At 39.6% G+C, this 5,206-nt stretch overlaps 1 long non-coding RNA gene across 1 annotated transcript; it reads left to right on the top strand.

Moving 5' to 3' along the window:
* The first annotated feature begins 221 nt into the window (after window positions 1-221).
* Window positions 222-2,573, top strand: LOC103605733. The gene is made up of 2 exons (XR_551807.1): window positions 222-400; window positions 2,434-2,573. It is a non-coding gene; the product is annotated as an uncharacterized LOC103605733 (long non-coding RNA).
* The last annotated feature ends 2,633 nt before the right edge of the window (window positions 2,574-5,206 follow it).

Raw genomic sequence — 5,206 nt, 5'->3', positions numbered from 1 at the left:
CAATAGAACTTGTATTAAGTAGCTCAGAATTGGTCTAAAGAGGCATCTTATTAGATCCACTCTACATCTTTTGGGGTTTTTTTTTTTCTTTTTAATGATAGTGTGTTCCAGTGTGTTCCCCAAAATTCATGTTAGAAACTTAATTCCCAATGCAACAGTGTTGGGAGGTGGGGTCTTTTGAAGGAGCATTCATGAATGGATTAATGTCATTATAAAAGAGCTTGACAGAGGAGTTTGGTCCCTTTTTCTCCCCTTTCAGCTCTTCTGTCACGTGAGGACACAGCATGTTCCCCTCTATAGAATGCAGAAGTAAGACACCATCTTGGAAGCAGAGAGCAGCTCTCACCAGACAACCAAACCTTCTAGCATCTTGATCTTCAACTTCCCAGCCTCCAGAACTGTGAGAAAATAAATTTTCGTTTTTTATGTATTACCCAGTCTCAGGTATTTTGTTATAGTAGCACTAACAGACTGAGACAGAAATCGATACCAAAGTGAAGTGTTGCTATAACAAGAGTAAAAATGTGGAAGCTTTTTTCATACTGGGTAATGATTAGAGGCTAGAATAGTTTTGAAATGAATACTAGGAAAAAACCTATCTTGCCATGAATGAAGCATTAAGGGCGATTCTGGTGAGGGTTTATAAGAGAGGAGCTGTAAAAAAAAGTCCTACTCTAAGAAATTATTTAAGTGGTCATAAATAAAATGTTGGTAAAAAATATGAACAGTGGAGACTATTCTGATGAAGTCTTACATGGAAATGAGGAACAACGTACTGGAAACTGGAGGAAAGGCTGTCCTTGTTATAAAATAGCAAAGCACTTAGCTGAATTGTGCTCATGCCCTAGGACTTCATGGAAGGCAGAACTTAAAAGTGATGAACTAGGATATTTGGTGGAATAAATCTCTAAGTGGCAAATTGTGAGGGTGTTGCATGGCTTCTCTTGATTTCTTATAGTAAACTGAGAAAAGAGAAATGAATTAAAGATAGAATTTATGATTAAAAGGCAAGTAGAACACAAAGATTTGGAAAATTCTCATCCTGGTCAATTAAAGAATAAAAATGTTTGGGAGAGAATGCGAAGGGTGTAGCCAAGTGAACATTTGATAAGAAAATTAGTGTGAATAGAAGGAAGCCAGATGCTATCCATTGAAACAATGGAAGAGTGACTATAAGGGCATTTTGAAGATCTTTGAGGCTGCCACTGCCATCACAGGCCCAGGGCATCGAGGAATGTTCTAGGGCCTTCAGGGCAGAACAGTTTCAATGGAGGGACCCAGGGCATCTATGTAATCTCAAGACGGAATGGCCAGGGCCATCTCAAATCTCCGATTCCCACATTCTGGTTCAGTGCCATCCTAGTTGTGGATTAAGTAAGCCCAGATGACTCAGACCACTGCTCTAAAGGGCACAAGTGACAAACCATTGGCAGCATTCACATGGTGCTAACTCTGCAAGTGCACAGAATTCATAAGATGTGGAGGCATGGCTTTCTCCACCTGGATTTCAAAGGATGACTCAGCCTCAGGGCCCAGCAGAGAACTGTTGCAGGAGCAGGGATGCTGAAGAATGTCGGCACTAGGGCAGTGCTCAGAAGAGTCATGAGATCAGGTCCACTGCAGAGAGTCCCCATAGAGCACTTTCTAGTGAAGCTGTGGGGGGTGGGCCACCTCCACACCCCAGAACTATAGAGCCACCAGTGTGCAGCACCATCCTGAAAAGCTGTAGGCATCTGACTTCAGTGCATGAGAGCTGAAGCATGGGCTGCACCCAGCAAAGCCATAGGGGTAGGACTGCCTGAGCTCCTCCTGGTAGTCCAAACCCTGCCCCAATGTTCCCACAAGGCACAATATGGACTCAACAAAGATTATTCTGAATACCTAAGATTTGATGTTGTTTGCCCTGTTGTATTTTGAATTTGCTTGGGACTTATTACCTCTTTCTTCTTGCCTATGTCTACCTTTTGGAATGGGAATGTCTTTCCTAAGCCTGTCCCACAATTGTATTTTGGAAGCTCATAATTTGTTCGATTTTACAGGTTGACAGCTGAAGGGAAATTTGCCTCAGGATAAATCATGCCTTCAGTGTCACCCACATATGATTTAAGTGAGACTATGGACTTTAGATTTTTCAGTCTGTACATGAATGAGTTAAAAATTTGAGGATACTTAAATTGCATTAATGTATTTTGAATATGAAAATAATATAAATTTGGGGGGCCAGAGTGGGACGCTATGATCTGAATGCTCCCCTCAAAATTCATGTGTTGACAACTTAATTCCCAATGCAATAGTGTTGAGAGGTGGATTGTTTTAGGAAGTGTTTAGGTCATAAGATCTTCACTCACAAATGGATTGAAGCCATTATAAAGGGCTTGACAGAGGAACTTTGGTCTCTTTTTTCTTCTGTTCCTTCCATCATGGAAGTTACAGTGTTCCTCCCATTCAGAAGAAGGAACAACAAGGCACCATCTTGAAAGTAGAGAGACCGGAACCTCACCAGCCAGCATCTTGACCTTGGACTACCCAGCCTTCAGAATTATAAGTAATAAAGTTCTATTGTTTATAAATTACCCAGCTTATGGTATTTTGTTATAGAAGCAAAAACAGATTGAGACAAGTAAACTTTATTATACAGTATTATATGTAAAATCACATTGTCTCATCTATATTGAAAACATTTTGTTCTCTATTTTTTTTATTTTTAATTGCACATATGTGTTGGGCGTCTCCGGCGGCTGCATGGGACCCCAACAGGTTTTTCCTTTCCCTAGAGGGTTGGGGCCAAAGGGATTGCCCTTTTCTCCCCCCCCAGGACGCGGGGCGAAAAGAGATTCCAAGAGATGGGTGAGCACGCCGCTGCTCTCCCAGATAGGGAACAAACACACACACACGCAGTGGGGGTTCTGTCAGGCAGTTCCGTTTATTGTAACACAAAAGATCATATTTATATGCTTAGCAGGTGGGGATTTCCAAGCTTAGGCCAATCCTTGAAAAGGTCAAATGTGCACATGCCTTGCCTCTCTATGCTTAGCCCTCCCTCTTAACTTCCCTTGGGCGCCACCTTTTTCCTGTTTAGGCCATCTGTTTTTGCTCAGAAAAAGGGCACGGTCCCATACATATGTATGGGGTACAATGTGATTTTTTTGTGTGTGTGTGTGACCGGTAAGGGGATCGCAACCCTTGGCTTGGTGTCTCCCGCACCACACTCAGCCAGTGAGCACACCAGCCATCCCTATATAGGATCCGAACCCGCAGCCTTGGCACTCCCAGCACCACACTCCCCTGAGTGAGCCATGGGGTTGGCCCACAATGTGATATTTTGATACATGTATGCATTGTGTAATGATCAAGTCAGAGTAATTAGTATATTCATCATCTTAAGCATTTATAATTCCTTTGTAATGAAGACATTCAAAAATATCTCTTCTAGCTATTTTTAAATATACAGTACAATATAGTTTTAGTCATCCTACTATGCAATTGAACACCAAAACGTATTTCTGTTATCTAACTGTGGCTTTGTACCCATTGACTGATTGATCACCATTGCACCCCTCCCCCACACCCTCCTCATCCTCTGGCAACCACCATTCTGCTCTCTGTCTGAGAACAGTTTTTTAAATTCCACATGAGTGAGATCATGCAGTACTTGCCTTTCTGTGTCTGCCTTATTTCACTTAATATAATGCCCTCCAGGTTCATCTATGTTGCCACAAATGACAAGATTTTATTCCTTTTTTGGATTAATAACATCCCATTGTGTGAATATAACACATTTCTTTATTAATCTATTGATGGACACCCTAGGTTGATTCCATATTTTGGCTATTGTGAATAGTGCTGCAATAAACATGGGAGAGCAGACATCTCTTTGGTATGCTAATTTTGTTTCCTTTGCATAAATACCCAGCAGTGGAATTGCTGGATCACATGGTAGTTCCATTTTTAGTTTTTTGAGGAACCTCCATGCTGTTTTCCATAATGATTTTACTAATTTATGTTCCTACCAACAGGGTATAAGAGTACCCTTTTCTCTGCATCCTCAGCAGCATGTTATTTTTTTGTCTTTTTAATTATAGCCATTCTTACTGGGGTGAGATGTTGTCTCATTGTGATTTTGATTTGCACTTCCCTGATGATTAGTGATGTTGAGCATTTTTTCATATACTTGTTAGCCATTTCTGTGTCTTCTTTTGACAAATGTCTGTTCAGGTCTTTTTTCTCATTTTTAATTGTTACTTGTTTTATATTTTTAAGTTTCTTTGAGTTTGTGAGATATTAATCCCTTATCAGATGTACAGTTTGCAAATATATTCTCCCATTCAGCAGGTTGTCTGTTTGTTCTATGGATGTATGTGTTTATTTTGCTTTACAGAAACTTTTCTTAAAATTGAAGCATAATTGATTATACATATTTGTGTGGTAGAGAGTTGACTATTGATACTTGTGTACAATATGTGATGATCAAATCAAGATAATTAGTATATTCATTATTTAAAAGCATGATCATTATTTGTACCCTTAACCAATTTCTCACTAACCACCTCCCCTTCATCCTTTCCCACCTCTACTAACCACAGATCTGATCTCTCCTTTTGAAAGTTCAATATATTATTGTAATTGCTGTTTCTTTCTTCCTTTCTTTTTATTTGTTTGTTTGTTTTGTAGCTCCCACTTATGAGTGAGGACATGTGGAATTTCTCTTTTTGTGCATGTTTTATTTTCACTTAACATAATTTTCTCCAAGTTCATCCACATTACTACGAATGGCAGAATTTTATTCTTTTTTATGGCTGAGTAGTATTCCATTGAGTATATATACCAGATTTTCTTAGCCATTCTTCCATCAATGGACATTTAGGTAGTTTCCATACATTGGCTACTGCAAATAGAGCTGCAGCAAACAAGCAAGTGCAGATAGTCCCTTGAAATGATTATTTTTATTCCTTTGGGTATATACCCAGTAGTGGGATTGGTGGATCATATGGCAATTCTATCTGTAGTTGTTTGAGAAACTCTATATTTTTTCCACAATGGCTAATTTACAGACCCCCCCCAAAAAAAGTATAAAAGGATTCCCCTTTCTCTGCATCCTCACCACTATTTGTTATTCTCTGTCTTTTTTATAATAGCCAGTTTAACTGGCATGAGGTGATACCTGAATGTGGTTTTGATTTGCATTTCCCCAATGATTAGTGGTGTT

Source organism: Galeopterus variegatus, unplaced genomic scaffold (assembly GCF_000696425.1).
Source record: "Galeopterus variegatus unplaced genomic scaffold, G_variegatus-3.0.2 Scaffold6034, whole genome shotgun sequence".
Lineage (NCBI taxonomy): Eukaryota > Metazoa > Chordata > Mammalia > Dermoptera > Cynocephalidae > Galeopterus > Galeopterus variegatus.
This window is presented reverse-complemented; position numbering and strand designations above follow the sequence as displayed.